The sequence below is a fragment of the Dipodomys merriami genome, unplaced genomic scaffold (genome assembly GCF_024711535.1).
Source record: "Dipodomys merriami isolate MVZ:Mamm:240054 unplaced genomic scaffold, mDipMer1.0.p SCAF_16, whole genome shotgun sequence".
NCBI lineage: Eukaryota > Metazoa > Chordata > Mammalia > Rodentia > Heteromyidae > Dipodomys > Dipodomys merriami.
Window position 1 is genome coordinate 13,638,240 of NW_027202937.1, and position 23,532 is coordinate 13,661,771.

Below are 23,532 nucleotides of genomic sequence, written 5' to 3' on the forward strand. Positions count from 1 at the left end.
CACAGAAGGAAATTTTGGAGGTGATGGTCATGATTGATTTCACTGGTATAGGCATATGGTCTAGTCCATCAAAATATATATTAGATATGTTCAGATAGGTTCATGTAATTATGGTGAATAGCAAGTTTGAAATTTATAGAGCTGCAGGTTGAAGATTTCAAAGTTAATGTATGTTTGGCATTAATTTGTTAACTAATTGGCATGAATTGAGAGGCCAACTCATACTATGGAGGTTCATCTGCTTTATCCAAAGTCTGCTGATTTTCAATGTTAGCCACACCTAAAAAACAAAAACAAAAACAAAAACAACTTTACAGAAACACCTAGTTTGCTGCTTGACCAAGATGAATATTATAGTGTAGCCTATTTGATACATAAAATTGACTTTAACATCTTTGCATGTTAGAAACACCACCCCTGGATATCAGGTATTGATGCAGTCTTTATGCTCTTCTTGTTTTCAGTGTCTTAAATGTCATTGCTTTGTACATTTTTGTTTTTTTTAAAAGACTTTATATCTGGGTTAGTGTTGATAACATGTTTTTATGCATTTTCCATTTCTTGTTGTGGAATTGCGAGAATTCAAGGCAAATATCATGATTTCTCATATTAAAAATCTCCTGAGTAGCCACTGAAAATATTTTACTGCTACTCACTTCTGCAAACTTCTATTTCTTTTCACACCTTTCTTTTCCCTTTTAAAAGTATTGAAAATATTTGTTTATGCAAGGTATTATAGTGAACACTTGGGCTTGTTTTTATAACAGGAATCCCTGCTAGAGTTGGCAGTTTGTCTAACTTTCATCAATGTTGGTTAAAACTCAGGCAACACAGATCAGGACTGACTCAGTTTCCTATGCTGTAAAAAACGCTCTGTCTGGGTTTTGCCTCTAAGGAAGGTCATGAAGCCAGGGGAAAGCCTGTAAAATTGTTTCTCATTGGAAACTACCTTGAAGCTCTGTTCCTGCTTGTCAAGACTGTTTTAAGAAGGAGGGAAGTGGAATTAGGTAGAATGATGGATGGGGTGAGGTTTTAGAAATGTCACAATGAATGACCTCTGTGTAATAAATGTGTGCTACAATGTGAGGTGATCACAATCCCTTGATGACATATTCCTCTCTCTCTCTCTCTCTCTCTCTCTCAGAGAGGTGGAAATTGTAATACTTGTTTAATTTCAAAAAACTTTCAAGTGCTACAAAGGAGTAAATTTTTGTTTCATTTCATAAGGGTGGATTAGAAATATTGCTCCTTAGGTGGCGGGGATGTAGCTCAGTGGTAGAGCGCATGCTTAGCATGCATGAGGTCCCGGGTTCGATCCCCAGCATCTCCAGCCTTTTTGCATCTCTAAATCATCCCTGAACAGTCTGAGCATGCATTGACTTGCCTCCGGTATTGTGTCTTGCTGCCGCTATGTTTGTACCCCTCCTACCGAAAAATTTGATTCTCTGTCTTCAGAGCTTTTATATCGTGATCCATAAAGCAAAAAGGCCAATAAGGATTTGGGATTGTGTTCATGAAAAACCGACTTTATCTTTACAAGCGCCGACACAGAAGATTTTAGTGAACGCATTTGAGTCCTTTGCTCTTAACTTTGATGCTGGGGTTTGGAATAGGGGATAGGCTTCGGGATGCACTTCCGTCTTCGGGTTCACATTTTTAGACTCAAACAGAAATGGATTTTTACCGGAAACAAAATACACTGTTGCCCGGCCCAATGCTCTTCCAAACGCAGCGGTTCTTTGACATCAAACACAAAGAGATGAAACCGAAGCATTTCAACCGACAAGCAACCGACATGCCGACATGCCGTATTCCTACAGTGCCTGCGTTTATCAGCAGCGCTCCCCAAAGAGGCTCGCCTCCCTCCCTCCTTCTCCTCTGCTTCCTCCTCTTTCTCTCCCTCCCTCCCTCCCTCCCCCACTTCTCTGTCTCCCTCTCTCCCTTTGTCTTGGAGCTTCTTGTCACATTAGTAAATAAAAGGAGTTTAGAAAACAACTTTCCTGTGTTTGTTTGATTTTCTCCCAGTCATTGGCAGAACCTCTCTGGTTTGGGGAACATAATGGGGAGGAAAGTACCAAATTCTTTAAAATAGCAGTAGCTGCCTATTATCTCTTATATCAAAATCTAACCTTTTGTTCTCTCAGCTGAAAGTGGACCCAGAGCTTGTACCAATTGATTGTCAAGAAAAGACAGAATTAAGGGTCTTAGCATAGGCTTGTGGGTGTGTAATGCATTACCTTTGGCTTTAGTTTAAATCATGGAACAGTCCTTATTCTTAATATTTATTATAGGCCTATGATAATGTAACTCTCACCTAGCCTTAAAATTACTCAAATATTTTGAACTAAATTTAAAAAATAGCAGTCATAGCACACCCCAATGAGGAAATAATCCATACAGCTTTGCCTTGCCAGTTCCTGAACTTTTTTCTTTTTCTTTTATGTCATTAGTAGGGCTTGAACGTAGGGTCTCATACTCTTTCTTAGCTTTTATGGTTCAAGACTGATGCTCTAAGACTCTACATTCAGCTTTTTGGTGGTTAAATTAGATTAATTAGGTGGTTAGAGTCTCATGGACTGGCTTTGAAGCAGGATCTCAGATCTCACTCCTCCATAACTAGGATTATAGGCTTAAACCACAAATCCTGGCAATTATGGTGTGTTGTACTACCCACAGTTTAGGTGAGAACTCTTATGAGAGTACTTGTTCTTACTACTTATGGTAGTACGCCTGGCAGAGTACTATCTAGTGTCTAGTTTCAAATTGTTTAATTCTAACCTTAACTTAGAGCCCTTCATCTAGCCCAACCCCTTTGTAATGTTAACCATGACCCGAAACTCTAAATGTCACTCTAACTCAAAACCTAACCCCAGTCCACACAATCAATACCATCTCAAAACTAAACCTAACCACCATTGTAGAGCCTAATTCTAAGCCTAACTATGAATGCTGATCAGCCCTAGCCTTATTCCAATATGAACTGTTAACACTCACTGTCACCCTAACCCTACTACTAGTGCTAAACCTAACTCTTAATTCTAACCTTAATACTATATCTAATCCTAGCCACATCCTAAACCTAACCCCAAATTTACCTAACACTAACAAACATAATGTCTAATCCTAATGCTAACCCAAATCCTATGTCTAATTCTAGCTCTAAATCGAACCTTAACCTAATAAATACCAAAATCTAACAACAAACCTAACCAAACCCTAAACCTGACTAATGCCTAATAATAAACTTAACTCTTATTCCTAATAAATTCTTACCTTCTTTATAATGCTAACCCTAGCCTAGTTCTCACCCTAAGTCTAAACCTAACCATACTCACATGCTAAACCTAAACCCAAACCTAAATTTAATGTTCAAATACTAATTTTTTTTTTTTTTTTTTTTTGGGTCCGGTTGTGGGGCCTGAACTCTGGGCCTGGGCGCTGTCCCTCAGCTCTTCAGCTCAAGGCTAGAGCTCTACCACTTGAGCCACAGTGCCACTTCCGGCTTTTTGCTTATGTGGTGCTGAGGAATCGAACCCAGGGCCTCATGCATGCAAGGCAAGCACTCTACCACTGGGCCACCTTCCCAGCCCCTCAAATACTAATTTTAAGCATAACCCTAACCCCAAATTTGCTCTATTCCTAATGCTAACTCTAATCTTAATCCTCATCCTAAATCTAAACCTAACCCTAATCTACAACCTGAACCTCACCTCAAACCTAATCTAACCTTAACCTTAACTATAACATCTACTTCTAACAATAACCCAAAGGCTGATCAACCCCTATTTCTATGCTAACTCTAAACCCTAATTATAAACCTAACCCTAATACATACTTGGAATAACCACAATCTTTTTTTTTTTTTTTTGTCGGTCATGGGGCTTGAACTCCAGGCCTGGGCGCTGTCCCTCAGCTCTTCAGCTCAAGGCGAGCGCTCTACCACTTGAGCTACAGCGCCACTTCCGGTTTTCTGGTGGTTTATTGGAGATAGGAGTCTCATGGTCTTTCCTTCCCCGGGCTGGCTTTGAACCGCGATCCTCAGATCTCAGCCTCCTGAGTAGCTAGGATTACAGGCGTGAGCCACCAGCGCCCGGCTGGAATAACCACAATCTTAATCTAACTCTAACCCTAAATCTAATGCCTTTTTCTTACCCCTTACTCCTGTTCAATCCCATCCCTGTTCATAATGCTAACCCTTACACTATTCCTACATTTCACCCTAACTCTAAACTGAATCCTAATAATATACACTTAATTTCACCCCAAACCTAAACCTAATTCTAATGTATAATTCTAGGGTTAACCCTAACCTTAACCTCATAACCTAATGTTAACCCCACCCCTAAATCCCAATTCCTAGCCTAACTGTAACACTAACCCTAAGCAATTGTCTAAATCTAACCCTAAAACTAACATAACCCAACCCTGTCCCTAATGCAAAACATAACACCTCATGTGAAACTTAAACCTAACTTCTGACCCACATTAACCCTATTCCTAATGCTAACTCAATCCCTAAACTTAATTCAGACTCTAACCCTGATCCTAACACTAATCAGAAGGCTAACCCAATCTCCAAGCTAATCCTAAAACTAACACCTAATTCTAACTTTACCTCTGACCACTGATCAACTATATCATTTTATAATGCCGACCCTAACCTTAATCCTAATTAAAATTCTCAACCTAATTCTACATCTAATTCTCAACCTAATTCTACATCTAAGCCTAATTTAAGTACAAATCTAAACCAAACCCTCACTCTTGTGTCTAATTCTAAGCCTACCTCTAACCCTTGATCTTGGTTATTGTGAATAGTGCAGCAATGAACATGAACGTTCGGGTGACCTTATATCCTGGCTCAAGATGCTCAGGGTAGATGCCAAGGAGAAGTATGGCTGGGTGGTGGGGAAGGTCTATGTTTAGGTTTTTGAGGAACCTCCGGATTGCCTTCCGGAGTGGTTTTACTAGTTTACATTCCCACCGCAGTGCAGTAGAGTTCCTTTTCCCCCACATTCCCAGCATTTATTCTTACCTTATTTTTAATGCTAACCCTAATCCTAATTCTCATTCTTAACATCAACCTAACCCTAACCCACACTCTTAAAACTAACACCAAACCTCACCTAACCCTAACTCCGATTATAACGCCCAAGCTTAACATTAACCCAAACCACTGATCGACTGTAACTCTATAAATAAACTAAACCAAATTTTAATTCTAAACCACACCGGAAACCCAAGCAGGGCAAGTAGCCTCTCTTTTTACACGAGGTTGAGATCTGACAACTGTTTGGAGACGCAATGTTTAGGCGATTGTTTTTCAAAGCACGTGTGTGCTGGTTTCCAACAGCCAGGAATGCCCTTCATTTGATAAACGTTCTAATTGACCCCTTTTGCTAACCCTTAGATGCTTCTGCATTACCTCAAGCAGATGGACCAGAAACTGGTTTACCATCCTCTCGCGTAGCAGCCCAATCTCCCTTCCGCGGATACCGCTCTTTCCCGTGGCTTGATCTGCCCTCCGGACACTCTGAGTATGCTTTTCAGGGTATTGTCTGAGTGTGGTTACGGGTTTTCTGGGCAAGAAGGGAATGATTTTGTTTTTTTCCCCATAACATCGATCTGTTTAAAAAATACTCACATGACCTCAATTAGCAATACATTTCACCTAATCAGATACAATCTGACCAGTAAGGAAAAAAAAAAGGGCAGCCAGGTGGCTCTGTGGCTTAGTTGGCTAAAGCGCCTGTCTCGTAAACAGGAGATCCTGGGTTCGAATCCCAGCAGGGCCTTGTGGGTGTTGTTTTTGCAATTTTAAAGCAAAGAAGCAGCAGGCCAGAGTGACGTTGATTAGTATCAGGCTTGGGCTGATCTTGTTTTCATGAAGCAACAATGGTAGGGTAAATATTAAATCTTATGAGTAGTGAGGTCCTCATTGATACTTTAGACTTGATTGAATGTGGTCTGATTTTTGTTTTTTGTTTTTGTTCTTTTTTGGTGCTAGATATTGAACCCAGACTCTCTCATGCTTACCTCTTAATCACTTAGCAATAACCCCAGCTAGGTTTTTGTTTAAAACCAAAGTTAACTGAGCCCCTTGGTCCTTGTAATCTAGCCAAATGTCCCATTCTCACTGATAGTTTACAAGAACAATTTTCTCAACTTACTATTTCAGGGAATATCATTTTTTTCCTATGCTAATTAATGTCCACTGGTAGCAGTTTACAGAAAGGATTAAGGGGAGACAAGCTAACAAAAACAATTTCTTGCCCTTTCCAAACATTTTTGTAAACTCTTCCCTTACTGGAAGACTGTTCTTCATCTACAATTTTTCCTAGTCACCTTCTTAGTTACAAGTAGCCAACCTGTTAGAAATTACACTAGTCCTACTATATACTACAATGTATTTACTACAGAAAAAATGCTTATTTATTTGTAATTTGGAAACATTTATGATTCAGTTCAAAAGGCTATTAAAATAAGGGGCTGAGGCAGAAATGAACCAATACATTATTTCAGTTTAACGTTTTTGCCATCCCTCCCCATTTTCTATTTCTTCCAAAAAGTATGTAAATTGATAGTTGAAGGCAAGCTTTTTTTTTTTTTTTAATACCGACATTTATTTCTCAATAGAGGAACAAGAGGACAAGATAGGATTTCGATATTTAAAGTTTAAATGGCTTAGAAATATCAATAGCCTTATGAAGCCTTATGAAACTCAAGTATACATTTCTGGAGATTCAACCTTGAAATGTGGACAACAAGAAAGTGGAGATGCTGGGGATCGAACCCAGGACCTCATACATGCAAAGCATGCGCTCTACCACTGAGCTACATCCCCACTGCCACAGTGGCACTGTGGATTGAAGGACTGTTCCTTGTAGTCATTTTACATCTGGTGTAAAAATGTGCTTTGTAGAGTCTGTAGTACAAGAAGTGAGTGAATTTTATAGATCTTGAATGTCAGATAGATTTGTGCAAAAAATGCCAAGAAGACTTTAGATTCATATGAAACTGACAGGCACTGCTTAGAATCAATGCTTGCAAAATTGGCTTTTATTCTCAACAAGACAACAAACAAGCTTTCATACCACAAGCCATTTGGAAAGACTGACGTCAGAAAAAAAAACAAACTACAGATGCATACTGCAAACTTCTGGGAATTTCCCTAAAATATAGTAGAAAGTCTCAGTGCATACAGAAGTCATTCCAGCTGGATAAAGAGCCGAGGTAGATTGGTATACCTTGTCTCAGGTTCTGAACTTGGAATTATTGATAGTCAAGATATGTTTAACTCTCAGCCTGATATAAGGAGAAAAAAACATGATTCAGTAGAGTATATTGTATCCCATGATAAGAGATACAAAAGAGTCTAAGTTATAATAATTTAGGAAACATTTTAACATAAGATGGTGGATCTGAACTTGTGGTCCAGCAGCAGCAGGAAATAACAAGGATGTGAAAGGATGCTCAAATCCATTAGCAACTGTATAATTAAGTAACAGTGAAATATTAAGTTCCACAATTGAAACTGGCAGAAATAGAAATTTGTGCAATGTCACAGCAAAAAAAAAAATCAACAAAATAAAAAGCAACCTGTGGAATGGGATAAGACATTTGCAAATCAATACTGACATAGTACCAAATTTATCTAATCACATCTTATCCTTGATGGGAAATCTATGTATCTATCTCCACAGAGAGAGTATTGGCCATCATTCGTGCAAATGATAATCTATTTATTTTAACCTTACATATGATATCTCTGTTCTCTTCAGAGTTTTCAGTTAATGTGTGTGTGTGTGTGTGTGTGTGTGTGTGTGTGTGTGTGTGATATTTAGATAGCTCTTTGTTCAATATTGTGGCAGTAATTCAGGTCTTGATTGGGGGAGGGGGTTACCTTTTATGCCATGCAAGTGACCTTAGATTCAACTGAAATAGAAAAAAAAATACAATACTGATATCCCTAACCCTAACCCAACAGATGAAAATTACCCATTTAGTGGAAATGCCAAGGACCGAAACCAGAGCCTTATGCATGTAAAGCACTTGGTCTACCAATAAGCCCATCTCCACATAAAGTATACAGGCCCCACATCTGCTTTCAAGGTTACCCTAGCTGTTCCTGTGTCTATGGGGAATTCTAATGAAGTCCTACCACATACTTGTATGTGTTCAGGTGGGAATATTTTTATAGCAACTTTCCTTTCGCTATACTCAGTGATTTTTTTGTTGCCTATCCTTGAAGGAGTAGAGTAGCAAGGTAAATGTGACTATAGGGAGAGGGAGTATATTCTCTACTCTTTTTTTTTTTCAATCACATTTACTAGTTCATATAAATACTTGAAAACAAATAGATCTGTCCTCCCTTTCTGTATTCTTTGCATAATTTACTGAAGTGGCTAATAAATGACTGTAGATATCACAGAAGGAAAATAAAGTTTAAAATATGAAAGGGGTTAATAAATAGCCAAATATTTCTACCCACTGAAAAGATTACCTATTTTTAGGATTAAGTCACTGATTTGCAACTATCATTAAAATGAATCTCATCTGTAAAACAAGGTAATTTATAACTTGATACCAACTTTTGATAGCAATTTAATTTCTATATTTAAAAAATTGCAAAATTTCAACTAGAAAAACAAAGTACTTAGACACCAGTTTGTACTTTAAAAATTTAACCAGCTTTAACAAACAATGACTACTCATCAATTTATGTTAGTAGTGAGGTCCAGAATCTATCTTCCATTAAGCATGTCGATGTTTCTGTATCATTCAGATGAGGAGTGCTTCTAGTGGGAATTAGTGTACAGTCTGTCCTTGATGAAGACAACACTAGACAGGTAATGCTGAATGTGACAAAACCAGTGGGATACATTAAGATATTTCTCCTTTTCTTGAACTGTCAGGTCAACTATAAAGCGATGAAGTCCATAATACAATAGTATATCTGCTAAGGTAAAGTTATTTCCTGTAATGTAGACTTGTGGATATCTTCTTTATTGGAATGTCCGTCCACACGAGTGACTGTATTCTAACCACTGCTGAACTACTGCTTTTTCTTCTGCAGTACTCCACAGCAAATGTTTTTGTTGGCTTGCTTGACTAGGTGAGTGGCTATAGTGGTCAATCCTGTTAGACTTGGACCATTGTTTGTTTGAAGAACTGGAATCTGCCGTTGTATTTATTCTCCTTACTTATTTGGCGCTGTATTTATTCTCCTTACTCAGCCCCAGGGACTTCTCCAACAGCTTCAATTCCATGGCCGCTGCCAACTTCCCTGTTCTCTATTCTTATACTCAATACAAGACAGACTATTAAAAAGAAAGAAAACATAACATTAACAACAATAAAAGTACAATATTATTCCTTTGGTCACTAAAATGTGTGTGATGAGCAGTATCAGTTGGGTGTCCTGTAATTCAATTCAGTTTTGATTCTATTTACCTGGTGTTAACATTTATATGCTTACTTTTTTTTATCACTTTTTTTTTTTTTGAGGAGGTTCTGTGGTTCAAACTCAGGACCTTGAGCAATCTCAGCAGATGCTTATCTCTTGATCCAAGCCTCCATTCCACAGCTTCTCCTTTCTTGAGCCTATGACAGGCAGCATTTTATTGTTCACAGTAATAATGGGGCCCAATGGAGTTCATGTCCATATACAATGATTCAAGAGTGTAAAGTAAGAGGTGACAAACTCAGAAGGAAGAAATCCACAAGGTACTTTTCTGCTATTACAACCCCCCCCCCCACACCAATTCTTTGCTCCAAAAGCTTTTGGGGACAAAGGAGGGGAGTTTGCGGCACTGAGGATTTTTCTTTCCCTTTTACTTTTTTTTTAGCTTTCATAATTCCGTAGAGCAGAAACCAGGCTAGATAACTGTCAAAAGAAGCTGATTACACCCAGGAGTGGAGGTGCTGGGGATCGAACCCAGGGCCTCGTGCATGCTAAGCACGCGCTCTACCACTGAGCTACACCCCCTGATGTTCCTGTGGGTTATTGGATTCCTTCTGTGTCGTGTAAATTAGTTTTTTTTTTTTTTAAAGATTAACCAAATTCCAGGCGAAATAATGCCCAAGAAGATGCTGTGCCCAGCACCACCTCCCTAGGAACAAAGACTTTCAAATATTCTCTGTATCCCCCAAGCCAAATATGTATAGTAAACATCCTCCCCCCACCCAGCCTCCTTTGGCAACTCATTTTGTGTCTTTATTCTGGTGCTGCTGTGTGGGAACCAGCTGAGATTTTCCATAAACCAGAGTGTAGTTTTACATACATCGCCTGGAAATTATCTTCTCCCCACCCCCACCCCCTTTCCATCAGTAAAAGAGTGCTTTCTGCCGATGAGTTAATATTTAGTATTAATTTATCAACTCCATAAGCCATGGTTTCTCCCATACAGCCTAAATATCCACAAAAGGATAGCACATTAACGATGTGAACCAAGGATATGACTGGAGGTGCTGGGGATCGAACCCAGGGCCTCATGCATGCTAAGCATGCGCTCTACCACTGAGCTACACCCCCTGCCGGCCCTCTCTCGGGTTCTTATGTAACACGATTACACAGGTATCTGCCTCTGTTTCTAGCGTAAAATGGGAGTATCTGTTCTGGGAAGCACTGCTAGGATTTTTAGAATAACGCTCGGGCCCTCCGAGGGTTCCTTCCAGCAAACTTCCCGGGCAGCAGTTGCCTTCCACCGCCAAGCGATGCCGGGGGTTATTCTCTTAAATCGTCAACTTGCCTCCTTTCAGACACCTGAAATCCCGGGGAATTGTTCTCATCAGGGGCATCGGTTTCCCGAATGCGGAAGGCAGGGACGGACCGAGGGAGTCCAGGCTCTGGGGGAACACGGGTCAGCGGATCGCCGTCGAAGTCCTGTGTTCATCCCCGAGCTTCACGAGTATCTTCACGGTGGGTACTTGGGCGCACTGCCTTTTACATTTCATACTTGCCAAGCAACCGAATCACGCTGTCCTTGAAAAGTGATGTTTGCTGTGAGATGTACTTGAATGTATGCGCTGCTGGGTGTGGTTGTGAGGACTAGGTCCGGATTAAACCAGAAAAAGGATGATTATCCCAAAATAAACTGCAGGAGGAATAAAACGATTTTGGGACAGCTTCCGTGTGACGAGGTGGCCGAGTGGTTAAGGCGATGGACTGCTAATCCATTGTGCTCTGCACGCGTGGGTTCGAATCCCATCCTCGTCGGTGCAGGAGAGTTTTCTTTAATCCTTTCAATGAGGATCCTTGCTTATCTCTGCCTCCCTGCCTCTCATCTCTGTTGTGTTGTACCTCAGTTTTCAGTACTGAGCAGCAGACCCATTCTCATGTTTGTAAATGAATAATTGAGTAGAATTTCGCCAGGGACTCTGCAGGCTTTCTGAGGAAGTATTGAAAAATTAATTCCGGACTACAGAAAAGCACTGCTGGATGTACTTAATTTTACAGGTTGTTTTTCAACCTACTGTTAACCACACATCATTTTTCAACATCGTCGCTAACTTAAAAGATTCCTCCACTAACAAAATATTTAATTACTGTGGCTTGAGGAGTTCTAGTTTTGAAAAGGAGTGTGCTTTTCTACTTCAAGACAGTTGGAAAAATACACCCCATACTCCATTCCTAATTAGATCTTAGTCTTCTGATCTCCATTTGTTGGGACTTCATGGGAGAGGGGAACACATATTTCTTTTCCTTTAAGTTTTTAACTCACATTATTGCAAAAGAATAAAAAGCCATACAACAAAATCTTACACCCACGGGCAAGTAATTATAAATTTCCTCTGGAATGCCATTAAGAATATATGACTGTACATTACATAAAATAAATATTTCTATTTCTGTGTGTGCGTGTGCGTGTATGCAAGTGTAAATATGCCAGTTCTATTCCTTGAGTGTTGTTCTTGAACTTTTTTGCTCAAGTGTAGCACTCTACCATTGGAACCACAGCTTTTGGTGTTTTGGTAGTTAATTGGTATTAAGAGTCTCCCAGACTTTCCTACCCTGATTGGCTTCCAACTGCCATCTTCAGATCTCAGCCTCCTGAGTAGCTAGGACTATAGGCGTGAGACACCAGCACCTGGCTCAATATTTCTATTCTTCTCTCATAAAGGAATAGTAAAACTGGTAACACATTATGCATATTGGTCTTCATCTTGCTCTTTTTCTCTAATATATCTTTCCAAATCATCACAAAAAGTGATTTCTTACTCTTTACCAAAGATGCATGGCATTCAAATGCACAGGTTATTGCATATTTTTAACCAGTTCTGGGCTGGACAGTTTGTGTTTTCTTCCTGTTTTACTGTTAAAAACTATGTTGTAATAAATAACGAACATGCACATCATTTTGAATGTGTAGCAATAGTCTATGCCTTAATCTATTGCATTGTCATCTTCAGTAATACGTTTTTGAATCTGTGATCTAATGAAGTATTAGATATTTATGGACCTGAGGCTTGAGCTCTGGGCCTGGTGCCATCCCTGATCCTCTTTGTGCTCAAGGCTAGTGTTCTACCACTTGAGCCACAGCATCATTTCTGAGTTTTTGAGTAGTTGGAGATAAGAGTCTCACAGAGTTTCCTGCCCAGGCTGGCTTTGAACTGCAGCCCTCAGAACTCAGCCTCCTGAATAGCCAAGATTACAGGTGTGAGCCACCAGAGCCTGGCTTATATTTATTTTAAAGCCCTGGCTCGAGTATCTATATGTTATAGACAATCATCTAGAATTCTCCTTATTTCTATAAACATCCAGCCCTTGAAAGCTATTCCGGTTTTCAATCTTCCCAGAACTTCCCTGCTGTTATCTTGGAATGTAATTACTTTCTTATTTATCAATTTAGCAGCCCTGAAGGCTTGAACTCAAGTGTCTCAAGGTTGCTAGGAATGTAGTGTACCACATGAACCATGCCGCAGCTCTCAGATACTGATTTATTTCGTCAGTGGTGGGGCTTGAACTCCAGTCCTGGATACGGTCCTTGAATTCTTTCCAAGGCTAGAGCTCTACCACTTTGATCCACGGTGCCACTTCCAATTTTCTGGTAGTAAAAGTCTCAGCCACTTTCCTGCCCAGGCTGGCTTTGAACCATGATCCTCAGATCTTAGCCTCTGAGTAGCTAGGATTGCAGGCCTGAGCCACCAGCGCCCTTATATATATAATATATATATTTAAATTTCATTTTATGTATTTTACCTTGATGTGCTGAAGAGTTTAGGACTTATTACTCCTGTCTATTTAAAACTTTGTTCTCTTTAACCAATAATCCTCCATTTTACCCCACCCCCACAACCACCACCAAGCTTTTGGTACCTATCATTCTACTCATTACTTTGATGAATTCACTTTTTCCACATATAATCCTGTAGTACTTCATTCTATGCCCAGATGATTTTACTCAGAATAATGTTCCCCAGGTTTGTTTTCATTGTTTCAAAGAACAAAATTTCCATTCTTTTTACGGCTGAATAATATTCTATTATATAACTATACCACATTTTCTTCATCCATTCATCCTTCAGTGGATATTCAGGTTGATTCTTAGTTAAGGCATCAGTGTACATGGAAATGCAGATACCTCTTTGTTGATTTAAATTCCTTTGGATATATATTCGGAAGTAGTATTGTTGGATCATATAGTTCTATTTTTAAGTTTTTTTCAGAGTCCTTTTATAATTTTCTTTCCCTCCTCATCCTTGCCAACATTAAGTCTTTTATCTTTTCCATAAAAGTCATTCTTAAAAGGCATTAGGTTACTCATGGTGATTTTAATTTGCATTTCTCAGATGATTCCTGAGGCTGATTATGTTTTTATGTACCTGTTGGCTCTTTGGATGTCTTCATTTGAGAAATGTCTGTTCTAGGTCCACAGCACTTTTAAATTAGGTTGTTCATTTTCTTGCTGTTGCTTGCTTGAATTCTTCACATACTTGTATACTAACTTTGTATTAAACCTACAATGTATTAATTTATTTTTTCTAGTACTGTAACTAAACACCTAAGGTGCGATAACTTATAGACAAGAGATTTATTTAGTTTACAGTTTTGGAAGCTGAAAATCCAAATGGGACAGGTTCTGGTGAAGGTCCTTCTGGTAGATGGCATCATGGTAGCAGTGTGGGCAAAACTCCTTTGAACTCATGTGGTATCCTGAAAAGCAAAAGACACAGTCTGAGACAGAGGTTCTAGGAGAACAATATTCAATCCCTCCTGAGGGACATGGTCATTATAAACAAGAACTTCTTTCTTAAATCAATCACCTCCAGTATCGCCACACTAGGTACCAAGCTTCCATATTCATTAAATTCTCTCAGTGTTTGAAGACTGGTCTTTCCTTCTGTTTATTATTTCATAATGTTTTGGTGGGGGACCCTGGAATCAATTTGAAAAGTCAATGTTGATGGGTTGGAAACCAGTTTTGTCATTCCCCTCTTCCCCCCACAGCCATAGGCAAAGAACAGCTGGGGTTTCTCCGGATTCTACACAGGGAGAATACTTTGGATTTGATTTCATCACAGTAGCATCAACAAAGTGGAAGACAGGATAACATATGTTAAGACAAGCAATAAATAGCACAAAGGAAGAAGTCGTTTCCCTTGCAATTCAATTAGCACAATTACAGTCTAATAAAAACTGGAAGTTCAATCAAGCACTCATAAAGGGAATCTGCAGAATCTGTTTTTACAAGCTTTAAGCTAATTGTCTACAGCATCTCTTTGTAACCAGTTTTAATTCATAATAGGTGCTAATGAGTTCTTGTTCTAATGAATTCTTGGACTCGGTGAGAGGACTCCACTTGCTTTTCTGTTATGTAGAGAAAAATCAAATATCCGGTAAGGAATAAGTCTGAAAATAAATCAGTGAGTTGAAAGATTCTGATGACATAGAAATGGTACTTGTTCTTTTCCCGACTTTAGTCCTTTTCTTTTGGGGAAAATGTACACCCCCTCCTCCCGTTTTCCTCTCCTGCTTTGTGAATGTCCTTTTAGGTTCGATCAGCAATATCTACAAGTCCTTCCTTGTGCACACACTGAGGGTTCTGGGGTACACTTCCTGTCCCTGAGCTCCACCTCCAGGGACCTGTTTCTCGGCTGCTGCAGATGAACTGGTTTGGCAGTTTCTGAAGGAGGAGCGGTCAGTGGCGCTGGCGGCGGATGCCACGCGGGGGGATTCCCGAGGAATCAGCAAAGCCGAGACCGGTCTACCCTACCGCTCCTCTCTCCCCAACACGTGGCAGTGTGGCTTTTAGGGCTGCTCCTTAAGATGCTTGCCGAGGCCGGCTTTGGAGGACCATTTCCAGATCCACGTTGCAGTGGTGGAAACGAAAATGCAAAGGTTGGGGTTGCATTGTCTCGGCACGATGGAGTCGGGAAGAGGGGTCTGACTCGGGAGGTGAGGTCCGCGATCGATCGGGGTAATTTGGTGCCCTTCGGAAGGTCTTATTACTTGTTGCTCTTGGGTAGAGAAGGAGCGCCAAATACCGCGTGCTCACTGTCGTCTTGGAGAGACGTCTTGGAGAGCAGAGGAACGAGTTTTTCTACACTTAGAATGTCAACCCAGAAGTTATAAAAGATTCTTCAGTGAAAGGTCCCACCGAGATTCGAACTCGGATTGCTGGATTCAAAGTCCAGAGTGCTAACCATTACACCATGGGACCGACAATAAAAGGAAGGATAGTCTTGGTTAAATATATCCTTGATAATGAACAATCCAAAAAATGAGATAGGCTAAAGCTTTGTTGCACAAGAGGCAATGGGCATTATGATGAATTGATTGTGTCCCTCTCACTTCCGTTAGGAGGGTAAACTAGCTTTGAGAAGGGGGTGGAAGAGCTAGACGTTGTGAGGTCTGCAGTTTATGCAACTTTATGCCCACCTTAAGAAAAATAATGGACCTTAGAAACATAATATTTGTTATGGGTTATCTGAGGATAAAACTGGAGTAGAGGGAGCTGGCCTAATTTCCATCATAAAAGCATACTTTTTTTTTTTTTTAAACCAACTTTACAGAAACATGTTCTTAAGGCCACTGAAAAGGGTCCTACAAAGACCGGATTTTTAGACTGATGATAAAAGTCATTCTTGGATACAGTTTAGCAATATCTATTAAAACAATTTCTATATCATTAATGGTCTCCTAAAATTTTAAAATAAAAATAAAAATAAACACCAAATCGTTTTGGGGTTGGAGGCATGGCTCAGGTGGTAGAGGGCCAGCTAACAAGCAAAAGCATCAGATACCAAGTTTAAGTCCCAGTCTCCCACAGCAACAACAAATTTCCCAGATTATATATTATGGTACCTGAGACTATGCAAGGGAGAAAGACAACAGAATCCCTGACCATAAACAATGGGAACTAGATGACTTTCTTATTATTTCTTTGTGTTTCCTGTAAGGTCGTGACACCAAAGATTTACTCTTATCCTTATTTCTTCACTTTTTATTCTCCTCTCCCCCCCCCCCCTTTTCCTTTTTCCTTTTGCTTTTGTAACCCTCCCTGTAAGGCAAGTTTTGGTTTATCAGTTTATCCTGCTACCTATAAGCTATATAAGCAGAATTTCTCTGCCTGCTTTTCTAACTTACATCAATAAGACAAAAAACCCAAGCCTATAAACTATACTATACTATACTATACTATATACTATATACTATACTATACTAACTATACTATGGCACAGATGGAGCCAATACTCATGTTTACATTGTAATCCTATAATCACTCTCTACTTTCCCACTCCTTCCCCCAACCTGGGAAACTACTACTTAACACTGTTGCTTACTCTTGACCTCAGCCCATATAGACTAGAACATGGGCTGGAAATTTCTCATAATCAATCTCAGTAAGTACTCAAATGCCAAGGGTTAATATGGTTATTCTTATCCTAGTAACGACACTTTCAGTCAATTCAGAGTTTATTCTTTCCCAATAGATTTTATTTTTACTATGTTTGATGGCTTGCTTGAATTCTCTTGCTGCCCCGATCTTCCTTTAACAATCCAATTGGAGAGTATGACCCAAGGAGAGAATGGGGAAGCAGAGCCACTCAGTAATATGCTCTGGGACCTGTTATTTTTTTAGCACTCTTTACAAGGTGTAGGGCAGAATGAGGTGGGGAGGAAAATGAGGATGCAAGGATTTCCTGTGGGAGGCTTTTCATGCTTCCAGATTTCTGACTGAAGCCAATGTTCACAACTCTTCCCTCTTCAACAGTGTGGTTAAATGCCTTCTCTCCAGTCCTTCCCAGTCTGCAACACCTTCAAATACTTTTCCTGAGAATGCACACTGCTAGAAGAATCATGAGCTACACAGGAAATGTCTGATAAACTCCACAGCAATGTGTGGAGCTCTGAAAAATCCATCCAGATTTTATTTGTTCGTTCTCTGGGGACACTTTCCCATAATTGTGGCGGAAGTGGCTGCTCCTACTCAAGAGGAAAGCTCCTTCTTACTGGGTCTTGGTTTTCACACCAGGCATTGGAGACTAGACCTTACTGGATTAGACCTTAAGAGTCGTTTTCCCAACTCTGCTTTACAGTGATGGTTAATGGAGAGAAGGGCTCGAAATTAACAAGAAAAGGGGGGAGAAGGGATGGAAATTAACAAGGAAAAGGGAGGGAGTGCCAAGGAGCGTTGGGATGCCCTTGGAGATTTGTTTTAGATGCAGACACTCATTCCAGGAAAACCCAGAGCAGCCTCAGAGTGTGGTACTCCTCACCAGCATGGGAGATCACTTGTTTTACTCCTGAGTTAATGGTCTGTAAGTTCCAGACAATTTGCCTCCCCGATTCTACCAGTCCTGCACAAGTTTCCAGAAACACGGGGATGTCTAGCACCATCACGATTCCTGGAGCGGACCGGAAGTGAGCGAGCCTCCGGCCCTGCAAGGACTTCCTGGTGTGCGTGTGTGGAGCCCGCCCCCGCCCGGAAGTGTTTCCCGTGCGCACTGGTCCACGTTTGGCGGTCTGCGCTCTGGGCTGGAGGCTGTGGCCGAGGGAAGGGGATCCTGTGCTTGGTGGGAACAAATCAAAGCCCACCTCCGCTGGTCGGCCCTGGGGTGAGAGGAGTTCAAACTCCAACCTACAGTCTCAACCACAAAAAAAAAAAAAATGTTTTAAAGAAACAATATAAGCCGCAAGGAACCAAGCCATGTTCTTCAGCATATGTCCAATAGTTACAATTCCTCTGACGAGTCCTAATGACAGTTACTATTCCAATCTTTGAACTTAAAAGGTGAGTTTCTTGCTCATCTTAGCAAAGACACCAACTCAAACAGTTCGAGTCCATCGTGATGAGACACAGCTTTATCTTGTTAGGGAGCTTTCTATTGCTGTGACTAGCTTAGTCAGCTTTGAGGGGGAAAGACTGGTTTTGGCTCTTGGTTTCAAGGTTTTTAGTACATTGTCAATTCCTCGTTGTTTTGAGCCTATGGCCAGTGAACAGGAGAGGGATCACCGGGTAGAGCAAAGCTGTTCACCCCATGGAAGAGAAAGGGAGGCATGGGCCAGAGTTGTGATATCAATTAAGGGCATACCTCCAATGACTTGAATTTTTCTACTAGGTCTCCACTTACTAATAAACTCTCAGTAGGGTCATAGGTTAGGGACCACACCTTTAGCATATGGGCATTTAGAGGACATTTAAGACCCATGCTATTCAATATTACTTTAACTTCAACTGGTAAATGCCTGTGGTACTTACAAGCAAGTTGTATATTATTTTCTAATCTTCCTTCTCTTCACAATTAAGCATGACTTATCTTTTACAAAACTACACACTTCAAAAGCCTCAAAAACAAAATTTCCAACAGATAGACATTAAAGACACTGAAGAAAATAGAGGGCTGGGGAAGGGATCCACCTTGAGTTTTGCAGATAACTGGCTGGCACTCCTGGGAGATTATTATCAGAAATATTTGCTGAAACTTCCAGCAGTAAGTTACCCCACCTCATTCCACACACGTCAGGCTTTATCTACCATTGGACTCCTGCTGGATGATGACATGTTAACAGAATGGATGATAATGCTGAATAAAAATGAAAAGACAGTCCTTGGCTTGCCAAAAGTTTTTGGGGTTTCAATCAGGATCACTTGAACGTTTTCTGCTTTTGAACAGGTGTACCTTGTGAAACCTTAGTCTGTTCCTAATTCTGAGAATTGTCTTCTTTTGTCTTAGCTGTTCCTAATTCTGAGAATTGTCTTCTTTTGTCTTAGCTGAGTTGAATATGGAGTCATGTAATTTTGGGGGACCCTAAGACTGGAGGGAAGATTGTAAAATGAAAATAATTCTTTAGAGAAACAGCAGTTTCCCTAAGTTAACATAAAAAAGATAAAAGATAAGATTCTGTAAACAGCCACGTTCAAGGGAAATGCTGGAGGTTGAAGGTAGGGTGAGTGTAGCACACAGCAGGTGGCTCACACAGCTGTATATGTGTTTCTGGTCCCAAAGACTATGATTGTGCTGGTTCAGAACTCAAAAGGTGTGATTGTCCTGCAGGATATTACGGGACTCAGAAAGCATCAGGAGCTACAAAGTTGTCTGCGGGTGGAAGATGATGAGAGCAGAAATCCTGAGGAACAAGAAAGAAGGTATTTAAAGAGGATCTTGGTGGCCCTTTTCTAATTTCCACAGAAAAGGAGCTGACATTTTAAGCATCTCAATGTCTGGTACTTTTCAATGGATAAACAGTTGGCTAGGGCTTTCCACGTGAATAATACACGATAAAAAAAAAACCCCAAATGACTGTAAATGTATACAATTAGCTTACAGTAAATGACTTTAAATATATTAAGATTTCAATGAATATGGTGGTCATCAGAAATTAAATAAAAGTAGTTTTCTGAAACTGCCAGTCAGCCTGGCTCCATGGCTTAGTTGGTTAAAGCGCCTGTCTTGTAAACAGGAGATCCTGGGTTCGAATCCCAGTGGGGCCTCTTTCTGATGGTTGTTTTTTAAGAATCATTCCTTTAGTCTTGCGATCTGGTGCAGAATATAAAAACTTGGTTCCGTTATCGCTCTCCCGGCTCCTTCAATTCCCGCCCCATTACACCCGGACAATATCGCCAGAACTGACTTGAAAGATTCACAAACTTCTTCCCATTGAAAAACGTAGAGAACAAAAAGGCAAGTTAACTTGTTAAAGTTTTTCCGGGAGAGTGCAGGGCGGGAGGGGGGGGGGGAGGGGGGGGGAGTCTGCCTTTTTTGATACCCTTTGGATCCCCATGGCACCTCACGCTCCTTCCACAAGTTCCAGAGACAGAGAATGCAGCCTGCCAAAGACCTTTCTAAACTCTGCGACCCATACTTAAGAAGGGAACACTTACTACTATTTTTGAGATTTTTCTGGGATTTTGTGACTCAAGCTGCCTTTCAATAAACTAAGAAGCAGGGTGATTTAGAGTGCACACTCTGACTCTATATCTCTGTCTCTTTTAGCTGTTTGTTAAATTAATAAATTAGTACATGAATGAATCTATGCTTCCAGTTTCTGTATTTCCTGCCTTTAGGGTTCAAAGCCTCCTCTGGCCCTTCCTTCCCCCTGCTCATCCTGCCTTCCTTCTCTCTCTCCCTCCTTCCTTTCCTTTCCTCTCCCTCCCTCCATCCTTTCCTTTCTCGCTCCCTCTAGATTGTGAACAATAGGAATTTCTCATATGTTGTAAAATGACCTGTAAAAGATGTGTCAATTGATGTCTACTGACATACATTTTAAACCTAAACGTAACATCTCTTGACAAATCAATTTAGCAACAGAGAGCATGTGAGAAATGGACATGCATAACTTCTGATACTGAAAGACTTATTTTTCCTTCAAATAAGGTAAGACATTGGTTAACACAGTGATTTGACAACCTAAATAACAATGGATAGGCTTTTTCCTTGATGCCTTTTCCGCTTTGAACAGAGAATGAGCACATCAGCCAAGTAACTGCCACATAACACCCTGATTGCTTTCTGAACTCTGGAGATGGCAATCAGCATCTTGCAGTCTCTTTGAGGGAAGCTTACATAAAGACCACAGCTGCTAGCTGTAGCAGCACAACTCTGGCTTCAGAGGACACTATCCCCAACTAAGACCATCTAAAATAGTTTCTACAAACTATTTCTGGCAGCTCTTTTCACCCAAGCCACACTTCCTCAGGTGGCACAGCAAAAGGGCTATGTCCTGATTAGTGCAATCAATTGGTCCTTCATTTGCATGAGTCACTGTGCAGTGATTGGTTTCAATACAGTCCATCATTTGCATGAAAGAATGCAAAGATTGATACAAGCACTCTCTTGTTTTTCTTATTTCCCATTGTATAAACAGGCTCTTCAGATCACTTTTGAAATAACCGGAGAGACAACTTCTGGTATTTTTCACATTATATAAATAAAAGGCTTCTGTCCAGTGGTTCCCGCCCCCCTTGCTTAGTTTTAATTTTTATCATTAGACTGGAATTAGCTGGTAACAAGAAAAGAAGATGGCGGCGGCAGTGAGAGAGGGCAGCTGAAGAGTTCAGAGAGTGACTCAGAGTGAGCACAGGCAACAGAGACAAGGAAGGCTGTGAAGAGCTGAAGATAAGAAACATCTGTCAGTGTGAGCCTTGGAAAATCTTGGTCCAGGATGCTGCCAAGCCTTTAGGTCCCAGGTTCCCAAATCCTTTGGGCACGCGAGCTGTGTCACTAACTGCTGTCAGAGCCGAGGGTCCCCACATTTAGAACACATTCAGTAGCAGTTGATTTCTGTTATTGTCTGCTATTGCTACTTCTTACTGCTGGAGACCAAGCATTACAACCACTGCCAAGTTCTAGAGCCACTGGTGATTAAAGCCCTGAGCAATAAACCTCCAACCCACAATAGATCCTTATCTCTCAGGGTCTGCAGCTGTAAGTTTTTGGGATTGTCAGTCCATCCTCCAGCATGTTGGATGCAAGAATTTGGAATCCAATTCAAGAGGAGCCTGTTTCCTATTCATGATTTCTAACAAGAAAGAGCAAAATGCCCTAGCCAGTTGATTGTTAATAGTTATTATGTTAAAGAAGCTAGTATTATTAGAATTTTGTCACCAAAATGAAATATGTGAGCTAGGATAAACTTATAAAGAAAACTTTATTGAACTCCTAGTCTGTAGGTTCCAAGTTCAAGATGGGGCTGGGCTGGTGATAGGTGCATTGTTTAGGTGAAGTTCTAACAGCTGCGTCACAACAGTGAGAGTGCATATGAGAAGAGATCATATCTGAAAATGGAACTCAGCAAGCAATTTCATGGGGCAGGCTCACTTTTATAGCAACTTTTGAGAACTCATGGGTCCCAAATAGCATCTTGAATCTCTTCTATGGACTATCTTCTCCAATAATTTTAAGGCTCCCACCACTTCTTGTGACCAAATTAAAAAAAAATCACTTTCCCTATGTAACTAAAACAGATCTGGAACTCTGTGCAGCACAAGCTGGCCTGAAACTCTCAATCCTAGCTCAGACTCCCAAACTAAGATTGCCAGTGTGCACCACCGTATCTCAGTTCACATTCTGGTGAGTGCAAGCTAGAAAAGCTGGACTAGGAAATAAAATAGGGGAGAAAATTTTATTTCAAGTAAGAATAACACTGGGGATTTTGCAAAGCAATGCTCTCCAGTAACAAAGATGTGAGGATTTTATTGGGGATCCTACACATATGCACATAGGGTGAATAGGGTGGGCACATTACTGAGTATGTTCAGTTTAGTATGAATCAGTGTGTGTGATGTTGGTTACTTCCTCCTTATAAGGAATAGAAGTGGAAATTTCTGGTATTATCCATGTGTTCCAAATTCTAAATAGAGTCTTTTAGGTTTTTTTAAAATTTGTAACTATTGAGCTTCCTGGTGATCATTTTTGTGTATTAAAATATTTTCTTATTTCGTATTGTGTCTCAATCTTGACTGAAAATTGAGTATTGGTATCCATGATTACCATGGGATGTTTAATGCTTTTCTTTCTTTCTTTACAGTTCATGTTATTGTATGACAGAGGCATTGTGGTGCTGCACAAACTTTTCATGTAAAGTTTTGTGTTAGAGGTAGGCATCTGGAGAAATTTGGAAGCTGCATTTTACATTGTCCTGTTATTGTGTAAAGTTGGAGGTTATTTTGCTTTTATGGGTAATTGCAGGATCTTTGAAATAAAAATTAAAAGATCGTGTCATTCTATTAAAATTACATAAAACAACATATAATGGTCCAACTGCCAAAATTGAAGACACATATTATACTTTTTCATGTGTTTTCTTGTGCGGGACCACGTGGCCTAATGGATAAGGCGTCTGACTTCGGATCAGAAGATTGAGGGTTCGAATCCCTTCGTGGTTGGAGCAACCTTTTCCTACTCTTTCAGAACTTGAACTTTCTGCTATTGATTTTCAAATAAGATGAGGTCGCTGGAGATCCGACGGAATGTAAAAGGTGGGGACTTCAGCTTTTGCCAAGATACCTGGGTGAGGGGAGAGTGGTACTGAATGTGATTGAAGGGGATGGAGCATGAGCCACACTTGTAATGGCTTGCGTGGGCTCA

At 40.3% G+C, this 23,532-nt stretch overlaps 9 non-coding genes and 1 pseudogene across 9 annotated transcripts; 5 read left to right on the plus strand and 5 right to left on the minus strand.

Moving 5' to 3' along the window:
• Nucleotides 1-1,258: 1,258 nt before the first annotated feature.
• Trnaa-agc (transfer RNA alanine (anticodon AGC)) lies at nucleotides 1,259-1,330 on the plus strand. The gene has a single exon. It is a non-coding gene; the product is annotated as a tRNA-Ala (tRNA).
• A 4,391-nt stretch (nucleotides 1,331-5,721) lies between these two features.
• Trnat-cgu (transfer RNA threonine (anticodon CGU)) lies at nucleotides 5,722-5,795 on the plus strand. The gene has a single exon. It is a non-coding gene; the product is annotated as a tRNA-Thr (tRNA).
• Nucleotides 5,796-6,772: 977 nt separating this feature from the next.
• On the minus strand, nucleotides 6,773-6,844 carry Trnaa-ugc (transfer RNA alanine (anticodon UGC)). The gene has a single exon. It is a non-coding gene; the product is annotated as a tRNA-Ala (tRNA).
• Nucleotides 6,845-8,798: 1,954 nt separating this feature from the next.
• Nucleotides 8,799-9,855, minus strand: LOC138827986 (eukaryotic translation elongation factor 1 epsilon-1 pseudogene; annotated as a pseudogene).
• A 61-nt stretch (nucleotides 9,856-9,916) lies between these two features.
• On the minus strand, nucleotides 9,917-9,988 carry Trnaa-agc (transfer RNA alanine (anticodon AGC)). The gene has a single exon. It is a non-coding gene; the product is annotated as a tRNA-Ala (tRNA).
• Nucleotides 9,989-10,462: 474 nt separating this feature from the next.
• Nucleotides 10,463-10,534, minus strand: Trnaa-agc (transfer RNA alanine (anticodon AGC)). The gene has a single exon. It is a non-coding gene; the product is annotated as a tRNA-Ala (tRNA).
• A 602-nt stretch (nucleotides 10,535-11,136) lies between these two features.
• Trnas-gcu (transfer RNA serine (anticodon GCU)) lies at nucleotides 11,137-11,218 on the plus strand. Its single transcript has one exon. It is a non-coding gene; the product is annotated as a tRNA-Ser (tRNA).
• Nucleotides 11,219-15,590: 4,372 nt separating this feature from the next.
• Trnaq-uug (transfer RNA glutamine (anticodon UUG)) lies at nucleotides 15,591-15,662 on the minus strand. The gene has a single exon. It is a non-coding gene; the product is annotated as a tRNA-Gln (tRNA).
• Nucleotides 15,663-19,863: 4,201 nt separating this feature from the next.
• Trnat-ugu (transfer RNA threonine (anticodon UGU)) lies at nucleotides 19,864-19,937 on the plus strand. Its single transcript has one exon. It is a non-coding gene; the product is annotated as a tRNA-Thr (tRNA).
• A 3,320-nt stretch (nucleotides 19,938-23,257) lies between these two features.
• Trnar-ucg (transfer RNA arginine (anticodon UCG)) lies at nucleotides 23,258-23,330 on the plus strand. The gene has a single exon. It is a non-coding gene; the product is annotated as a tRNA-Arg (tRNA).
• Nucleotides 23,331-23,532: the final 202 nt, after the last annotated feature.